Source organism: Aquila chrysaetos, chromosome 22, assembly GCF_900496995.4.
Source record: "Aquila chrysaetos chrysaetos chromosome 22, bAquChr1.4, whole genome shotgun sequence".
Classification (NCBI taxonomy): domain Eukaryota; kingdom Metazoa; phylum Chordata; class Aves; order Accipitriformes; family Accipitridae; genus Aquila; species Aquila chrysaetos.
The window spans coordinates 21972930-21993550 of record NC_044025.1 but is presented as its reverse complement, the minus strand read 5'-3'; the positions used below and the strand labels follow the sequence as shown (position 1 = coordinate 21993550).

Sequence of the window (20621 nt, the reverse complement as noted above, 5' to 3'; positions counted from 1 at the left end):
TTGCCTCATGCGCCCTAACCAGAGTTAGTTAATGAGGAAAAACACACTTCCTGTCACCCAGCTTTCTGCGGACTCATTCATCTAACTTGAGTCTGTGTGCATAAACTGAAGTAGCAACCTCATCCGGGAGCAAGGGGAAAATCCAGACAAACACTGTAGGGATGTATGCTTAACGGCTGGTTTTGAGATGACTGGCTTCAGTCTCTGCCCACTGCATGTATCTAGCGAAAAAGAAACACGGTGGGGAGTACCTTGCCATGGCTCCCGATGCCTTGACCAAGATGTCGCAAGGCTGAAGATACGGAGTGGAAAGATCAAGCAGGAAGGACTGGGCAGTAGATGATGACGCTCCAGGCTAAATACTTAGCTTGCTATATTTTAGTCCAAGCAGACAGTGTGAACTTATTATTTTCTCTGAAGTTCTAAGCAGATAAAATTATCCCTAACTCTGGAGTTCTTTCTTTGAAAATTTCTCTGAAGATTTCTTTTGTTTTCATGTTGACTTTGTCCAAAGGCACAGCTCCTTAAGATATTCTGAATAACTTTTGGATTGTTCTACTGGAATAAGTAATTCCAGGGAGAAGCAGACCTCACTGTTTTAGGGGAGGTCATATGAGACTACTGAGAGAAAAAAAAAAAAAGAATTAAAGAATGCCACACCGGTGTGCTATCTGTTCTTCTCCATTGCAAACAATATATGAAGAATGAAACTTGTACAGAACTGTTTCTCAGACCAATTATCAGATGCATATAATTAACTTGGGGTGAAACTGAGGTCTGGAGAGTTTACATGACTCTGTTGCAGGCTAAATCACTAGCAGAACTGAGAAGACGACCTAGGTAAGAGCCTGACTCCTGCCTCAGTCCTCTTGGAGTTGCTAAAAAGGCCAGTGTAGCATACAAGAACCCTTAATATACGATGCACAGCAGGGGCAGGATCTAGTGCTCGTACCTCCATGTTTTGAAGTGATGAAGTTGCGATTTGGTATCTCTGGTTCACTCTTGATGGAGTGCAGACTCGCAAATGGACAGCACTATTCAGAGGGTGAAGCTGCGAGCCCTCAGGGACCAGATTCAGTCAGAAGCTGCCCTGGCCAGTCTTTCAGCCAGGCTTTACTCCGCAGACAGACAGAAGGCACAGGACGGCTAAGCCTGTCAAAGAGAAAAGGCTCCTCTCCTCCCCCAGCCTGGCAGAGGTGTCCTCCTTAACCAGAGGAGAAACTCCTTTGTGCCCCTGCACCACCCTCTGTACTCACCCCTTCCTGGCAAAGGTGTTCCTCCAAAGACCCTTCAGAGCTCAGCTTTGTCCAGACCGAGACCTGAAATCCTGATGTATTCTTTATTACCTCACTATAAGAATTCTCGTCTTCGTTCATCCCAGGTTCCCAGAGTTGTAAACGAGAGATCTAGGTCAGCAAAGAGCCTGGAACAAAGGCTGTGCACCAAGCTGTAATAAACCTGAAATTCAAGTATGCTTGTTTATCCTCTCTGGCACTGCCTGTGAAATGGTTTTAGAAAGTTGCAGATGAGGTCTCATTTATTTCGTCACAGACTGGTTTGTTGCTCGGCTCTGCTTTGCTGTGAAGTTACCGTGCTTGAATGGCAGTGCCCATGGAAATGATCCAGCGTTGTTATCATTACTGTGGAGGTGCGGGATTATGGTAATGAACGGGAAGGAGAGGGTGCATCTGGAGAAAGCTGCTGCAAGTGAAGTGCCTTAGGCGGTGGACGTGGTATGGCTGAGCAGGTGACATGCTGGCTTCTCTTGTGTGACCTGTTGTTGCCATCATACTCCTGGTGCTTGTTGTCATCCAGAAACACCAGTCCTCCTTGTACCAAGGCGTGTGGCTTAGGATGCAGTATAGCATGTGTGTTTTGAGATCTCTTGAAAATATTGACTACTTGGGCCTTAATAGCACAGCTCAGTGATGCATTCAGGTGTGGGGTTAGTGTCACATGTTGGAATTCAGTCCCACTCAGCAGCACATAGGAACGCACACTTGTGTCCCATTGACCTTAAAGGTATGCCTGTAGCTTCGCTGAATAATAGCAGTTTGGCAGAATTTGAGCCCACAATACTATTCTTTGGACCTTGATTGCTACTCCTGAACTGTATTTGAATGAGGAATATTACTGTAGAAAAGCATTTCTTGATCTATTACTTAAGATGCAAAGCAGGTATTTGGTCTGCCTTGTTCTCGCAGTGATGTGTGCACTGAAAATCGATCCAAATATATCTTTCGATGTGGAATGAGCACTGTGGGCTTTCTATCATTTATTATTTGCTGAAAAAGAGTTAAATGACAGCAGGACCGATGCCTTAACAGAAGTATGTATGTGTTAGCATCGTGTTTCCTGAGAACTGTGGATAGGCTGCAGCAGCTGGCAGACTTGGGATGTGTGTTTACAAAATAAAACACTTCAGAATGGTTACGTATATACTGATCAAAATAACTGCCTGTTTTTCTAAATGCGAACGTTTTTAATTTGTGCAACATGTCCAACTCAAGGATATCAAAGATCATTTAAATCCTTAGCAAAGTAACCTTCAGAAAAAAAAGCCTTTGAATTAAGAAAACAATATCCTTTCCTGCAGATGAGGAAGCAAGCACAAAGATGGGAAGTGGGCTTTCTGAGGTCATACAATTACCAAACTTTGAGTCATGCATATGTTTTTCTTCCAGAATTTAAACAGAAATGTATTTTTGTGAGCTTTTCTGAGAAGGGTTTGAAATGTTGGCTGTTCTGCAGAAGTATTAATTCTTTTGGGTACTTTAATTGATGTTTAGACATGTAAGAGTTATTTCCTATCCTTAAAATCTGTTATTGTGCTTAGAAGATCCTTAACTGCATTATTAATTTGACAGGGCAACAACTCAAATACATTTTCAGTAACTTCCAAATTTTTCCAAATTTGGTTGACATTGAGTTAGGCCTAAGGTCTTGAATCACTTTGTATTTCATGCTGGTAAGCGTAGCCATTCATCGCTGCAGTTGTGGGATCTGTGTGCAATAGTATGTTAGCTTGGTGCAGATACAAAACCGCAAACAATGCAAATGCGTCTGCTTTCAGTTCACTCACTAACATTGGAAATGATAATTAAATTAAATAGTAAATATTAATTAAATATTAATATAATAAAATAATTAAATATTAATATTTATTTAATATGAAATACTTTAGCCAATATCTGAATTTATTGCTAAGGTCTAGATACAGGTTTTTAATTGTAACAGAAAAATAATGATGCACATTTGATATTGCAATGCTAAAAATCTGGACAATACAATGAAAACATGTTTAGGAGGCATATGTCAAAGAAGCACTGCTACTTTTATGCTAGGGTCAAAACAAATGTATGCTATAGGTTTTCTACTATTTTATTAACTCTAATCACTATAACAATGTAATAAGAAACTTTAGCACTTCTTTTGCACTTCCTGTGCACTTTTGTGAAGGACCAAAAGAAGGTGTCCATTGAGTGTAAGTCACGTTAGGCCAAAGGTTTGGAGTTCAGTCATTGCTGTGAGTAGGCTCAAGTAGTACCGAAATAAGCAATAAACTCACTGTTTGTCCTGCGCCAACAAGTCTCGATATTTCTTGCTTTGAAGAGTCCACCAGGAGCTTGGTATTACTCTGTAGCTCATTCCTGCACATTCTTTATTCATGCAAATAATTTAGAATGACTAAATCAGTAGCTTATAGAAAGTTATGGCAGTAGTGCATTACAAGCAGTAGTAGGGCAAGCACAAGTTTTGTAATCATGGGTGTGGAATTCTGATGCTGGCTGGTTTTCTTTCTCATGGGTGAAGAAACAGCTTCACACTGTACTGTGAATAGATTTCTGTTTGTTTGGGAAATAGAAAACATAGAAATAAAAGAAAACTTCCTACATCCAACATACCCAAAACTGAGACAGTACACAATGGGCACCGCAGGTCTGTGTGTGCGACACCAATGGGGAGGAGCCGCGGCTGGTGACGAAGGGCTTTGAAACCAGCCATACTTCATCCTAGCTGCTGTCAGATGCAGATGTGAAAGGAGCAACACTGCTCAAATGTGACTCATGTTGGAGAACAACAAGGGGTGGGGGGAGCATGGGAAGGTCTTGAATCGCAGCTGCAGAAGTGAAGAACAGTGGACTGGCTGTACAATTACCACCGGCCATGATCTGGGTCTAAGTCTCGTTAGTTAACATCTCAACTGTCTTTATCACGTTATTGTCGTGGCTGCACTCACTGCCCACCTGGCTGTGCACCTGGTGTTTCTACTGGGAACCCTGGCCTTCCTGGGAGATGGTATTGTTGATATTTTACCTACTCTGATCTGTGCTCAGTGAGACTGCTGGCACAGCAGTCTGGGATTTCACACATAGTTCCTCCAAAATGAAAGTATTGGGTCAAGGCTGGAAGAAAACATAGGTAGATTTCTTAGCAGCATTTTGGAAGGAATAAAAAAATAGCACTGACAAATCCCTTGGGAGTCATCTAGCAGGATTAACTGTACTTATTGGCAGTATTGACATAGTACAGGAATTCTTGTAAAAGATCTTCATCCATGCCAGATTTGGTCTGGAATTTTACTCCCATCCAGCTGGTCTCTAGGTTCTTCTAAATCAGCAATAAATGAATTAATAAATCGACTTAAGATTTTTGAATGGGAGGAGATATACAGGAGAAAACCGTCATGCTGTATTGCTTCTCCCAAGATTTAAGTGACAATATTTAAGTGATTTTAAGTGATAATTATTACAGTTAGCATGGAAACATACAGTCAGAGAAGTGATGAGAGACTGGAGGGCTGATAAAAGCTAAGGAGGTCTCTTAGAGCACCTTTCCGTTTGCAGCAGGCTCTAATAAAGCGGCTACTTAACAGGTTCTTGTCAAACATGTCTCAATCCTTAAAGGATGCCACGTTGCTGTCTTTGCTGGTAATCAGTTCTAGGGCTGAGCTGTCTTCATGGTTTGTGTTCATTTATCTCTAACAAAACTGTCTGCAAGTTAAAATGTTTCCCAGTCTCCACTATGTAGCCTGTGGAAGAATTGCTCAGCATTAGCTTCATTGTGATGTTGTATCTAGTCTCATTCAGTTAAATTCCCTGTCTGAGCCTGTCCTTACAGGTGAAGGTTTCTGAACTTATTACTCTTGTTGGGCCCTTTTATTTTCCCTTAATGTGAGATAGCCAGGAAGGGAACGGGCACTGTGACTAAGAAGATCATCCACCGTTAGTAGAGAATGTGTTTTGTGTATTTACTGTATGGCAGCCTGCTGATCTGTTGGTGTCTGTGTGGCCTTTGGGCCAGTGGTGCTGTTAACTTAAATTCAGTTTGTGGTCTTTAGTGCATCTGTATCCTCCACTGCAATGAGTTTTCTACGCACAGCAGAGGAATTCTGGCTGAAGTCGTGAGTTTCTGTATTGCTGAAGATAGTCGGTCATGGCTGGGTCAGGTAATGCCCTACATCGTGAAAAATGAAGGTTTGTTATGGGTTAAGCTGTCAGCCTTCCTCACCTCCACCCTCCTGAAAACTTTATTTTAAAGCCAAGCTGTTGTCGTTTCCCCTACTATCTTTTCCTCTGGGGAGAATCTTCAATCCTCAGTACGCCTTTTAGCATTAACATGTAGGGTGAGATTAATTAAGAAGCATGCCCAGGACAAGGAATTCTCTCTGATGTGGCTGGGTCAGCTCTGTGAGTTCGTACAGCTGCTACAGCTGCAGGCAGTCGGTGGAGCCGGTCCAGGTTTCCTGGTGGGAGCGGGGCTGAGGCTGGTGGTGCCCGTGCAGGCTGGGCTCCCCGGGACACGCTCGGGGTTCCCAAAAGGGCTGGGCAGGCGCAGCCTTCATGCCGAGCCGGCGTGCTGGGACCTCCTGCAGATAACCTGCCTCCCCCAGACGCCTGCAGAGCCGCTGGCTGGGAGGCAGGTTATCTGCCTTTGAAGGGCCTCCTTGGGTGCTCCGCGTGTTGTGCTGTCAGCGCTGTGAACCGGCGGCAGCTGCCCTGGTGACGCTGCTCACACCTTCCCTGCTTCAGCTGGCCGGCCTGGCCTGGGCGTACCGCTGTTTGTCCTTCTGGACAGCTACCCTGGGGAGCTGCGCCGAGTGCAGAGCAGCCCTATTGCTGAGCAGAGGAAAAGAAATGAAAAGGCAGTTTAATAAATAGATTTTTAAACATCAGTGGGGTAAATATTACGTATTTGAAAATGAATGTTTCTTTCAAGGCCTCTGAAGAATGGCTGACGCCCGTGACGGGGAGGGGGGCTCTGCCTGAGCTGCAGCTGCAGCAGAGGCACAGGGCAGTCACTGTCCACGGTGAGGGTGGGCACCAGCCCGTGGTGCAGCCCAGCTCCACCCTGCTGCCGGGTACAGAAAGCCCTTGTCCCCGATCCCTGTCATCCCCTGAGAGAGGGCAGAGCCTGCCAGAGTTATCCCGAGGGGATGCCAGGATGACCCACGGCTGTCAGCCCAGTCCCAGCGTGGTGCCCGCTGCTGCTGTACCAGATGTGAATCTGCGGGGAGCTCCGTCAGCAGCAGTGAGCTCTCCTCCCGCCAGCAGTTTAGGTCTGTCCTGCGGGGAGTTTTAACAGAAAGTGTTACCTACATTTGATCTTTAGAAATTATGCGTACTTCCAAATGACAGACAGCGTGTGCAGAGAGCAAGGGAGGGCACAGACCAGTTCTGATCTCTGCTGCTTGATAAGTCAACAGCAACTCTTCTGTCTTCTGTTGAGTAGCTCCTATGTCTCCCTGACCCTGGGGCATCTCAGACTTGGCTTCATCGCCTCTATGGGCAGTGGGAGTCATGCAAAAAGCACAACTGCCCGTTATGAGCCTGTTGCTGAATGCGTTAGCACTGTGATGCTGCTGGAGTCTGCCAGACTTGCCTGGAGGATGTGGCAAGTCCTTGCGTGTCCTTGTAAACCTCCTTGTACTTGGGTGTGTGTGGGCTCTGCTCCTCATTCAAGTTTGTACAAACGTATGCAAATACATTTTACAAATGTGGATCCTGTGCCCTCTATTTGGTACCAGTATTTTGACAAAGACTAAGCTAGAGAAGGTCATACAGTGTCTGCTTTGGTATATGAGGCCTGGAGCTAACTTGGTTCATTTAATGTCATTACTCGAAGGAAGTTAATCTATTGCTTTAGGAATACCTTCACCTTTAATTTATTAATACTAAATGTTCAGACTGCTCGGTGCCTGATTTATAAATTTCTCAATGGCAAGGTAAGAAACAAGCACCACTCAGGTAATCGGTGCTGTTAGTGAAACTGAATTTTAGCTCAAAATTAAATACTGTTTTAGTGGGAAAAATACACTAAATTAATGAAACCTGTCTTTAAGCAGACTGATTATTTCCTGAATAGCTTGATACTCACAGGATTTGGGGTCCTTGAAAGACCAAAATGTGACTTTCCTTTAAAATAAAGGATTTTGAAGTTATAATTCCTGGAGTATTTGTATGAATAGTTCCCTGGCTCAGAACGGCTACCAAAGAGTGGAGCAATTCCTGTGTTGAAGTAGCCCTGAGGTAACAATCTTTTTGTTTTCTCTGAAGCCTTTCACAGTTTTCTGTTTTTCTGCATTTCTCAGTTTGTGCCCAGGCTTTGCACTAGCATTTTTGGAGGTTCCAGCGGAGGTGACATGAAGGCCAGGATGTTTAATCACTTAGGTGTGAGCCAGTTTTAAAGCTTAGCTCAAAGGGGCCTTAGGCTAGAGGGTTAGCTTTTTGGGGGTCTTTAACATGAAAGGTCAGCCAGAGGCACCTTAAAACTAAGCTCTTTACCTTAGGGGTACTCTAGGCTAAGCTTTTGGCCTTCGGAATATTTTTGAGTGATGCATGTAAAAAATAAAAATAATTATTTGCTTATACGCTCCAGACAGCAGATTCCTCTATGGAATCACAGAACCACAGAAAGTATGTTCAGGTTTTACCTCTTACCATATTTAGATCAGTGGTATAGGGTAATTAACAAAGTGAAGAAAAGTCTGGTTGGGAACTGTTTAAAATGTATCTTAAAGTTCCTGATCCCAGACGTTAAACCATCAGTGGTATAGAGCAGTCGCAGAGACCAGCTGGCTGGTGGCTAACTCGCTCCTCTGGCTGTGGTCGGTCTCTGCACCATCCTTTGCAGAGCAAACCCCGGTCTGGATGCTGGAGAACACTCAGAATGGCAGGACCCCACAGCCAAAATCCTTGGCCTGGAGTGAACCTAAAATAGCCAGTTTTCTGTTTGTTCTTTTTTGAAGACTTTAACTTTGTTATTATGATGACCCTTATACTTACCATCAGCCTGTCAGTTTTGTCCCCACTGTGTTGACCATAAGTGGGTTTATTTTTCTGGTGAGTCATTCTGGTGGCTTTGACCTGAGTTAATCAGGCACCAGCAGTTGGGAGCTTCACTGAAGTCCTGAATTACCCTGCAGTAAAACCCACATAAATTAAATTTGAAGCAGCATTAATACTACAGAATGGTATGTGCATTAGAGGTACAGTAAGATTGTGTAAGTATGCAAATATGGTTTGGTGTAACTAATAGTCTATAATTACATGAAGAGAGGCCATTAGTTTAAGGCTGATGGAGGAGAACACTGAGTTAAGATTGAGCTTTCTACAGTAATTGCATTGCCTGATTTAGCTGTTCTTTAATTTTTCAGTCTGAATGCCATATCAACCCTTGCTTTTCAGTGAAGAACATGAGACTCACTCTAATCTCAGTTCTTACATTTATCAGAACTTGCACCATGTGCAGGAATCCAATTGCCTGGTCTATTCTTTCCATAACAGTAAATGAGGTTAATTTTGTGCAGCCATGAAGAAAAGGATTGTTGCTAGGGGAAAAAGAGGCAAATTCGCTTTCCAAAATACTAGGGGTAATGTCAAAATGAAGCACAGTATGTGAAAACTATTTCTTTTCCCAGTGAGCTTAATGCCTTGTTTCTGCTACATCCATTTCTCTTAATTCATGCCTGTTTACTTGGAGGAGGTAAATCACACAGCACTGCCCAGCTCCTCCCACGGTGCCAGTCATGCGGTGGGAGATGTGCTACAGCTGGAGAGAAGGGAGGGCCGCAGGCACATCTCTGGACTTCTTTAATATGAGAAATGATAAACTTTGTCCTGACCAGGTATGTTGAGGGAGCTCCGATAACAGGCGTGCTGCTCACAAAATGGCAAGATGCCCAGCTCTCCAGCTGCCAGATTCAGTTACGGGTAATTCAGGCATATCGGTGGTGCAGATGGATTGGTTTTCTCCATTAGGGATGAGTGGTGCACCTGCATTTTTGTTGTGGTAACTCAGGAGCTGGAAATACCTTTCCTTGGCTGCACTGATTGCATTTCCTTTGCATTTTTTCTTACTCTGTCCATTTCAAGGTCTTTTAGGAAAAAATAATGTTTGCTTTATTCATGTATATACTTACAGGGGTTTATTTTGCTCTCTACTAGCGTCAGGAATTTATAAAAGAGGAAGAAGGCTATTTCAACTGTCACAGATACAGAGCTTTCTTGTTGCAATTATATTCCTTCAGTATAATTTTTTGCCACAGAATACAGTAACAGTAAGATCCATGTTTTTTGTCTGAATGGTGCACTTTCATTGGGGAAAAAGTGTACAAGCCACTTTGAAAGATGTTAGTGTTTCATTAAGAACTCAGCTTGAAGTCTCTCTTCTTACTGATACGTTAATTTTTGTCTTTTAAGGAGCAGAGAGTCAAAGATGAGAGGGGAAACTCGCTCTGGATGATTCCTCTGTGTTTTGTTATTTGATCACATGCTCCACCTCTTGGTGTCCCTGGGAGGGATGACTGGCTCTGGGGAACTGCAGCTCTTTCCCCATGGTGGAGAGGGAAGAAGCAGGGATCCCTCCCCGAGCCTTCCCACTGTGTCACCTAAAGCAGTGAGGATTGCCCAGGCAGGAGGGGACCCCCTGGTCCAGGCTGTGGGCGGATGGATGCCCACAGGGGATGCATGCCTGACCAGAGGCTGCGGGGAGCGGGAGCGTAGCACCTCACAGCCCAGGGACAGGGGAGCATGCTGTGGCTTTCTACCACTCAGTGCTCAGGCATTTGGAAAACCAGGAGCTGCTGCCGTTGTCCTCAGCCTCTCCCTGCGCTGAGAATCCCAACTGCAGCATACTGGTGCAGGGTCAACCTCTGCTGCAGGAGGTGAGCTCTTGGGGCACGCTGGGGCTGATCTCATGTCTTGTGTTTCTAAATGGTACCTACTCCACCGTCCAAGGAAGATAGTGCTGTGGGCCCAGGAGACTGTAACAAAAAACAGACGTTGGAGAAAATGAAGATTTGCCTTTTGTGGTCTCAGCTCCAGAAGAGCCCAGATGCAGTCTGTGAGTCGGGGATGCTGCTTTGGCCATGGCCAGTTTGGGCTGACTTGGAAGGCAGCTGGCCAGCAGAGCAATGCTGGTTGTTGGGTTGGCAGCAGGCTGCCTCTTCCAGCCACGCCGACAGCCCCCAGCTGCACCGCATCGCCTTCGTCAGCTGCCCCACAGCTGGTCGTTCCTTGCTCTTGTCTCAGCTCTGCTGCAGTCGGGATTCCTCCAGGACCTGGCAGATCCTTGCTGCATCTTCTGTGTAAACACCTCTTTTGATATCCTGCAGATAATAACTACACCTTGACTGGGAGAGGTCTTCTCCTGCTTCCCTCATGATGAGCTGCTGTCACTGAGCTCTGTGCTGGTTGCCTCAGTTGGAGGAGAAGGTTTGCCGCTCCCTGGTAAGAGTGGTTCTTGTCTCTGTGCGTATGCTGGGCTCTGAGCCGGGAGCTAATTGCAGGCCCTGCTGAAAGCCAGTGTAAATGAGGACAGAGGTCTAAGCTGCATGCAATGCTCTCATCAGTTAGGGGTGGAATTTTTTAATTCTAGCCAGCAGCATTTCTAAATCTCTTAATGCAACATAAAAGTGCTTTGTATTTGTAAATAAGCCCTGATGGTATAAACATTTCTATATTGAGGCCATGATCCCTCTACATGATCTTACACTACTATAAGTTTACAACCATAAATTATATGACTCTGCTGAAGTAGGTTTGTTTTTTTTTTTTTTAAAGAAGGGGGAAAAAAAAAAAGCCTAGTAGCTCCTAGGCTCAGACAAGGCCCGAGTTGATCAGCTTTTATTATTACAAAAGTATATGCATTTGCACTAATTTCCCAGGCTGAAACATGACCTCATTTGTATTCTCTCAAAGCTATTGGGTAGAGAGTGGGATTGAATTTGCTTTTAAATTCTCATGGGTATGACGTTGAGCTGCAATTTGAAATGAATTAATCTTCATATCCTACTGGGACTTCTGAGCTATCTGAATAAACACAGTTGAGGAGCTTGTTCAGGTTTTGCCTTTGGTTCCCTTTGGATGGGCTGTGGGCAGTCCCATGGGACTTGGGTTGAGACCTTGGGGTTATCTTTGATCAGACTTTGGTGATTATTGACGTGGTGTAAGTGTGCTGTGTGGGCTGGCTTGTGGGGCTATACACCTCAGGTGAAGTAAACTGGGACCAGTCTGTCCTTCTAAGTTTTGCTTTTTAGCAACGCCCTCTTCATGCTGGAAGGCCAAGAATGGGAAAATCCCTGACCATGGAGTTCATTATAGTTAGTGGGAATGAATGTTGAGCAGGAGATGATTCTGCTGAGTTTGGAGTTTTTGAAGTTTTAATTAAAATGCAATGGAAACACTGGGTCTAGATTAGCACTGCCAGGCGAGGTGGTTATTAGAGTTGCGTGCTGTTTACTTAAACAGCTCATTAAGGGTGTTGCATACGATTTCTTCTGAAGCTTTGTTCCTAGGCTTTGAAGCTGCATATTTTCTCTTAAAAAAAAAAAAGAGAGATATTACTTGTTTGCTGGAGACAAACTAATTTATTTTTTTTCCCTAGAAGTCTGTATTCCCTCTCTCATCTAGACCATCTCTGAGCAGTGCTGGTTCCGTTCAGGTTATATTAGCAAATAACAACAGGGCTGGGGACTGGAGAAGAAACAGAAGCTGCCCCGGGTGCTAGTAAGGGGCAGCACCCTGTTGTCCCTCTTGGTGTCTCTATGGACTAATGAAGGATTCTAGGAGAGCACGCAGCTCTCCTGTGAAATCACCGAAGCACTGACGTGTTATAAAGTCCTCTGGTTTTATTGCAGCACAGGAAAACTTGCTAGGGAGATGTTACCGGCTGCAAGGTGAAGCGCAGTGGCCAGCCCTGTTCAAAAGTAAGGCTGGAAGAACCTCCAGCTTGGAGTTCTGCCTGGCAGGTCTGCTGCGCTGCTACAGGCTGGGGAGGCCCTTGCTCAGAGAAGTGTGGGCACAGGCACAGAGCCAGAGACCCGTTCAACAAAATCACGGCGGGGGTGCGGGCTGGGCCGCACGCCCGTTGGCCCGTCTGCGGCGCGGGGAGGCCGGCTTCACCGGCTCGCGCTGTCGGTGTCGCCGAACCGCGTGCTGTCGGGAGAGCGCGCGGGGAAACCGCGTGAAACGCGCGGGCGGTAGGAAACCCGCCCCGGCGGCTGCGGACTTCTGCTGCCCGTTCTGCCGGGGAGAGCCGAGGAGAGCCGGGAGGCCCGCTCCGGGCGGCGCCCGCCCCGCCCGCCGCGAGTCCCGCCGGCTCCCGGGGCGGGTGCGCTTCCGCCGGCCGCCGGGCGGGGGCGATGCCGGTGCGCGCCCCGGTCCTGCGGGGGGGGGGGGGGGGGCAGCGGCGGCCTCGCCGGGCGGGGGCCCCGGGGCAGGGTCCCCCCCCGCTGCGCCCCGCGGGCGGCGGCAGCGGCGCGTCTCGGGGCTCGCTGGGCGGTTTTGGGGGCACCGGACGCTCTGACTCCTTCCTTTCGCCTCTCCCCCGCCGGGGAACCCCCGTCGCACCGAGGTGCGGCACCGGCGTACGGCTCCTGCCGCACCGCCGACGGGACGCCCGCCCGGCGGGGGATGCTCGGGGCGATCCGGCCTTTGCTGGTGGCCTCAAGGCAGCCAGACCGTCGCTGCACCCCGCGGGAGGAGTGGGCGGGGGGGGGGGGGGGGCCGAGACTGCCGCTGGCCGCCGGCCTCGGGGTGCCTTGCAGCGGGCAGCACGCCCTGCCCGGAGCGGGTCCAGGCAAGGGCTCCGAGCGGGAGCACGGCGAGGACTCTTGCTCTCAGGTGGCACGGCAGGGCGGGAGCACAGGTAAGGGACGGCGGTCAAGCTCTCCGCTGTCTCGGGAAAGCTGCCGCCTCTGTCGCAGCCCGAGCAGGCACATGTTGAATGGGCAGGATCGGGCACTGGCCGCCCGTCCCGGGAGGGGACGCGTGTGTGGCACTTCTGCGGCCAGGCTCCGGCCTGGCCTCTCTGCACCCCGGGGCTGGGACGGGGCTGGGGACCGCGCTCCTGCCTCGCGCCGGTGGCACCACAGCATCCCTCTGCACCACGGGCAGCTGAAACAGCTCGTTTCATTCATTACAAAAAATGTTGCTGAGGGTTTTTTTTTTTTTTACCAAAAATACTTCTAATTGTCGGTGTTCCACCGTATCATCATTGGATTTTGAAGATGATTTTTCTTTTCCCCCTGTTTGTGTTGGGAAGTTGCTCCCCATCCCGCTCCTGTGCTGAGCAGCGACCCGGTGCGACCGTCGGTCTCCAGGCTGCCCAGTGCTATGGCTTCCTGCAATTTTGCATGTCAAACCAACTCCAACAAAAGAAAGAGCTGAATTAAGAGCATATTTCCAAGGCTCTAGAGATATTTCCGTGATGTGACTTATTTCACTCACTGCAGATGGGTTCAGCTGTAGCTTCCCAGTGTTCCCGTGTCATCTATATTTAGTTAGTGCTTAAATCAGCACAAAGGTACCTTCTGTCATCCCTCCCACTCTGAAGAGACCTGATTGAGGTTGCGGGGTTGTACAGCTAGAAATGCTTCAGAGTGGGAGAGAGGGAGAGCAGCTGGCTGGGAGGATGAGCTTCAGAGCAGATCTCTCAGCCTGCGGCTGGCTTGAAATGGAGCTATTTTAAGCACTTCTGGGGAAGGCAGGAGGATGAGTATCGTCAGGGTGACCTACCTGGAAGAAAAAAACAGGGAAATTGTCTCTGTTTATTGTCCCCACCATGGACAGCTTTGCCCATGTGTCAGTGGGCTTGCCAAATCTGTTCTCCCGCCCGTGGCGAGGGCACGCGTTTCCTCTGGCGCTATAGGCTGCGTCGGGCACAAACCACAGGCACAGCTCGGTGCCTCTGATCAGACCTAGAGGCGTGTTTAGTTGCTGTCCTGGGTTGGCAGACCAGATGGTAAATAGCCAGCAGTAGCCTGCAGCTTCTCGATTTTTGTACACTCTCTCCACTGAACCCACCCAGGAATGCCACGAATTACCACGCTGGCAGAGGGCACGAAGGGCCACAAGTCCACCTGTGTTGACTCAACAAAAATGTTCACAAAAGCAGTAGTGTGAGGTTTAACCTTTCTCTTCTCTGCAGATAGCTTTGCTAAAGCAGGGTCACCAAAAAAGTCTCAGAAATTCCTTAAATGTTTTGATATTGTGGTGAAGCTGTGCAGGTGTAATTGCTATACACAAGACCCTATTCTTACCATGAAAGTCTGACAGCAAGCCAACAAACTGTGTTTGATACTGTAAGTAATTTTCTAATGTGGATTATGAAAGAAAAACAGGCTGTCATAGGCTGATCTTGCTATATTTGGGAAATAAATGCACTATCAGCTTTGTGAAGCCATGTGGTGGATTTATTCACAATCAGCAGTTCCTTTCAAATGCAAGTTCATGGCATTTAGTAATACATTTTCCAGTATACAGCTCAGCACTCTTTTTTTTCTTTTTCCTTTTCCAGCATATGATTTGAGAGCGGTCAGCTGGCTGCGGCTGTAGGCCACCTCTTGTCTGGGCAACGCGTATTCAGCAATATAATTAATCACTTACATTAGTGAGTTCTTACAAACTCCTGTGTACTTCATCATCAGTTTTTGTCCCTGCACAGTTTCGTTTCCAGTGCTGCTGGCTGCTTTTTTTCCTTTCTATGCGGTGTTGCACAACAGTGTGACTTTTTGGCTAAGTTTCCTCTGGAAATGGGGCTTGTAAGACCACGCTTGGAGTGTGTGTCTGTGTGGCCATCAGATCCGCTCTCCTCCATCGTTTCTGGCACTTGCTTCTACTCCACCAGATATGGCTGAGGGCTGGGGGTCTTGGAGGTACCAGCTCTGTGGTAATGGGAACATGGGCAGAGGGAGATCCTCCTCGTGCCCTTTGGAGGGGGGTGGTCTCGTCCTGAGAGAGGGGGCTCTGCATCCAGAGCCGGTGCCAGGGATGCTGGGCGCTGGAGCTCTGGCACTGCTGAGCAGGCTCTGTGTGCAGACAGAGGTGTGCTCAGCACCTGGCTGAGGCACAGTCAATCCCCATCATGGACCTGGTGGGTTTAGAGGAGAGAGTGAGAGCGCGCGTGGCCATGAGCAGTGGGATGCAGTGCCGGTCAGAGATGGATGGACCTGAGATGTGACTCCTGGGTCTCCTCTTGATCCGACCTGCTCCCGGTGGAAGAAACCACTGACACCCACACATGACTTCTGCTGTGGGCTGCTCTGGTCTCTATGGGCTGGGTCCGTGTGAGTACTGCAAATCACAATTATCCCTGGTGACCACCTGCGACCTCACTGACTGTGCAGGGAGCGGAGGGTGCTCAGCTCCTTTTCCTTACAGGACTCAGTCGTTACCTGTATATTCCCTTGGGATTGTTGCTGTGTATCAGAGCTCAGCAGATCCCAGCCTGCTTCTCTTGCTGTATTGTGGCTGATCTTGGCCACAAATCTTTCCCTTGTGCCTATTCCAGCTGCTCTGCCCACCTGTATAATGACGGCACTTAGCAGTAAATAGCTTCAAAAAGGCCTTTTAAACATTAACTAATGAATCTGCTCAACATCTTTGTGAAAGAGCTATGCATTATTTAAGGAACTCAGGGAGAGAACAAAAGAGGGACTGCAGGTGGGGGCTGAGTTCAGGACTTGGTGCCTCTGATGTAGGCGTGCTTTGTGCCTAAATGCTGAGCTGCTCTACTGGCCTAGTTACTCCTTTAGTTGTCTTAGTCTGGAATGGAATATTTATTTTCATAATAATGCATTATAAAATCCTGGCTTTCTAAAACATAAGCAAGGGGCTTACCAGTTCTTAATCTCTGTTCTCACTAACCAGAGAACACAAGTTTACTCCTTTGATTTGTAACAGGGCGAGACCCTTTATTGGGCTCAAAAGCTTCTTATTCTGTCTCTTAACACACTTTCTGCCCAGAGACACAGCACACTGGATTGCCATCCACAGCTGAAACGGGAGGCTGGCAGTGGTTCAGGGATCTGTGTTTTTAGGTATTTCTGTGATGCACAGGTACCTGAAAACTTCCATGACTGCATATGCAAGCAAAACAGATCAGTCCCATGTCGGTGTATGTGTGTTTACCCTTGTGCAATCTTGCACCCTTTCATACCTGCATCTCCCAGTGCTGGTAAGCTGCTTCTTGTGCAGTGAAGCCTTAGGTGGACTTTGGAGCTCTTGGTAAGTGTGTTCCCTACAACGGGATCCTACAGCAGAAAAACAGGATCCCCAAGACCTGCCTGGGCCAACCTGCTGGGTCGTGCCCTCTGCTGTTCCTGGAGCTCATGTGTTGTGCATCCCCTACCATCTGGCGTCTAATGCTTGCTGGTGTTTTGGCAACATACACATGAGCAGGAGGAGAGGGGGAGGAGACTGAAGATGGCCCTTGCTGTGGAGCCCTCATTCCCTTGGGGAACCTGGTGCGTGATGATTAGCCAGACATCTCTCCTTGCTCTCTCTTGGACACAGTAGGAGATGCTTTCTGGCAGCTGCAATCCCGGGAAGTGGTGCATACAGAGGGGCAGGAGTCAGCATAAAACCATGCTGCTTATATCCCAGTTTTTCACAGAGGAACATATTTGGCTGTTGGGATCATTTGTTGAAAAACATTTAGTAATGGGTACATCCAATTGCCTCTGCTTTTCCCTAGAAATTGGTGGAAATGGTGAGAAAGCCACAGGAACAGTCAAGAGAATGTTAGGGCAGCAGTTTACCATCACTGTGCATTTGTTTGGCAGCATGACACCACCAAATGTGGCTTCCCACTGGTTTGGAGCAGTTGCTCCATGTCCATGGCAGCAGTGCGGAGGTCGTGGCTGTGCCCTGGTCTGAGAACTGCCACCCTGCACGCATCCGAGCTGCTCCCACGGTGTGTACCTAGGTGTAACTCATCCCTTAACCCAGAGTGACGTGCAACTGCAGTGTATGGTTTGGGGACGAAATTAAGCATGTGCTGGATGGCGTTGCAGTGATTAGTCTGCGGAGTGTAATCATCAAATCATACAGCTGGCTTGGAGCCCAGCTGGAGGAGTCATTCAGGTGACTGAAAAAGAAGCACACTAGGTATGACTTAGGCCACCCTTGACAAAGCATCGCTGTCTAGTGCAGATATTGCAGTGGACGTTTTTGTGCGGTGAGTGTCTCCCCATTAGAAACTTGGTGAAAACTCACAAAACCCACCTCCCAGGAGTTACTATAAAAGAGCCACAAGATGAAAATAACATCTTATCTCCTGCTGTGCTGGGCTTGAACTTTTCATCTTGGGGAAGGAAACCTCTATCACCTGGCCCTCTGTGAGTATACTGGTACGTGTTTCCGATGTGCACGAGGATGAAAGATTAGCTGTCTTAGAGAAGTGCAGTAAGGAGCTGGCATGGGAGCGAAGCACCTCCAGGAGGTGTGATGGATGAGGGAATTACTGTTAGTCAGGCTGTCCATCCTTTAAGTGTTAAGAGACAGTCTTGGGTTTCTGAGGAGTTTCTTGATTTTAAATACTTTTCTTCTTCTTTTGGCTAGCTGCAAATTCTCTCCTGAATTCTTCTAACAATTAATGAAATCAATCTAATTTCTTCTTTCTTCTGCTTGGGGACCCCACTGCCTCAGTTACCTGGATACCTGGTCTGTGGGTCTGGGCTCTGTGATGTAGCTGCTGAAGCATCTTGCTTTTTGTATATAAGTAGAAACCAGTCAATACCATGATCCTATTAAACCAGTGACTGTCTGAGCAAGGTTTATACTGTAAGGTTTGAATGGCGGTTTGTTTTTATTGGAACCTATGAAAACTGAAATGACTTTGGGCTGTCATTGAGCACTGATTAATGGCAGCACACAGCGGCAATGCGAAAGGCATCGACCCCGAAGGAGGTTTGGGTGTGCTAAGCACTGAGGATGCATCGCAGGCAGCGTGGCTGCTCCAAGGTCCGGCAGAGGCTGGGGGTGAGCGTTCACCTTTGCGGCTTGTGCCCGTGTTTTGTGCCTCCCTGCCCAAGGGGAGACGGCTGCTGTCAGCACCGGCACCGCGTCTGCTGGCATTGGGTGTGATCCGGGTCACTGAGCTAGAGCGGTGGCAGTGCCGCTCTGGGAGGCAGGCACAAGCCATGCGTGAGGCTGGGCAGGGTCTCACAGCTGCCTCTGTGTGAGCCCCTGGGCGGGTGGAATATGCCCTGCCTGTCTGCCCAGCAGTGTTCTCCAGGCGTCAGGAAGCCGCAAGTCAAGAAGCGTCTTGGTCCAAGAGAGATGTCCGTGTTCATCGCAGGCAGAGCTCAGCTTACAGGTTTTTTTCATTGGCTGCTCCTTCTCAGAGCTGTGGGATACCCATGCACACGCACATCCACACAGACAGGCAGACACACGTATGCAGATCCTGTCCATACCAGCTTGCACGGTGGTATTATTTCTCTTTAATCCGGTTTCTTAGTAACTCAGCTGAAGTGGAAATTTCACAACAAAACCAATGCATTCAAAGCAGGAGCTGATGAGAAGGCTTCCCTTTTATTTTTGCCTTGATTCTGCCTTTAAAGTCAACATTCCTCAGCTGAAATGAAAGAGTAAGCAACTCACAAGCAGATGGCAACAAACCCACCATGCTAACCCATGAAGAAAAACCATCAAGGTGTGTTTTTTGACCTGCTGCCACATAGTTAGATGTTATTCTGTTGAAAGAGGCTAATTGACTTGACTGTTTAACGTAATAGCAGCTTAGGCTTCTCTCCATCCACACTGTTAATCTGAAGTCTTAGGTGACAGAATAATTGGAGAAGAAAACAAATAATCCAATTGATTAAAAACAGGAGTAGCCTAAGAGCAAGAGGCAAGAGTGTTTGTCGCTTGGTGAAACAAGAGGCAGTCATGTCACCTGTACAGTTCTTGTCTGCAGTGTCCCCGTGGGCACAGGCACCACCGCGGGCCATCGCTCTCTGTGGCTGGGGCAGCCTGTGTCCCCAGGATGGGTCCCTGGGGATGCTCCAGGGAGCCTCCCAGCCTGAGGGTCTGGGAGCCCTGCAGCTTGTCGGGAGAGAGGGTCAAGAGGCGCCAAGAGATGCTCGGACTGCAGTGGCAATTCCTGGTGCGTGAGCAGGTACAGTCCCAAGGATGCCTGGTGCAGAGCCAGGAGCGAGGCTTGGCTCTGTGTGGGGGTGAGCAAGGGCTGCCTGCACCCACTGCGTGGCCCCCTGGGGGTTCCCGTGCCTTCCCTGTCCTCCTCTTGCCAGGGAGGCAAACAGCTCTCTGTCTTCTTCTGGGGGTGCTGTATCCTGAACGTGAGTGTAAACACAACTACACAGCAAACACATTGCCTGCAGATGAGTCCATTTACAGTCCTCCATTGCTCGGGCTGCCCTCAAATCTTTATCTTCTCCTTTTTGTGCTGGCTTTGTAATTTTTCAAGGGTGGTTGTCCTTGAGAGGAAAGGCATTGCAGGTTTGCTGTGCTTGACATCACTCTCCGTGTTGTCTGAACTTAAAAGCCATAAAATTCACACTGATGAAATTTCACATGTGTAAGACCGGGAAGACGACGGAGAATGTTTCTGATGGGATGTCACGGCCATATTTTTCTGACACAGATTATTTGAGGGCAGGAGTGAGGGGAACATTGCCATTACACCCTTGACATTGACATTTTGTTCCCATAAATTTGGGTCTCAGGAAAATGGAGCACTGCAACCTCTTTGCCATAGTCTGTTGGCAGAAGTTATGTATGATGGTGTGTGGATAGATCTAAAATAGACTCTGCAGTCAGCAGAAGTATAACTGACTCTCTGATCGGATGTGGCAAGTTGGAGTGGAAGGGCTAAGAGAGATAAAGCATGGGAAGTGCTTGGGACAAGCTGGTGGGGACCAAGAGCTGCAGGTGCTAATGTCTGCGGTTCATCTGGGGAGGAGCTGGGTGTGCAGTCTCTTATCCCAGGACATCCTTCTGCAGCAGTACGGGTGAGTATTGCTACGGAGTAGGTGGAGTGAGTTGCTAATGGGTGTGAAATCAGGATAATCACATGAAATATACTGTTCAAATGCCTTTTTTTGATTAGCACAATTACTTGTTTTAGGTGAGTAATCGTGGTAAGACTCCATACAAGTTGGCATCCAGTTTTGCATATATATTGCATGAAGAATATGTGTTCAGTGTTTCATGCCTCAGTACTACGCTGAATGTCCAGGGAACGTACTGATGGATTGATGATGCTCATACTAATGAATCAATTACTCTCCGTGCGTGAATGTTTCTTCCTTTAAATGTTCAGAAATCATTCAAAAACATGACAAGAATGAAATCAGTTTTGTTTATTAAATTGGA

General features: G+C 47.7%; 1 protein-coding gene across 3 annotated transcripts in view; it reads left to right on the top strand.

Moving 5' to 3' along the window:
- The window catches only part of PPP2R2B (protein phosphatase 2 regulatory subunit Bbeta), a 115867-nt gene that overhangs the window by 7997 nt on the left and 87249 nt on the right, over positions 1–20621 (top strand). The window lies entirely within an intron of this gene.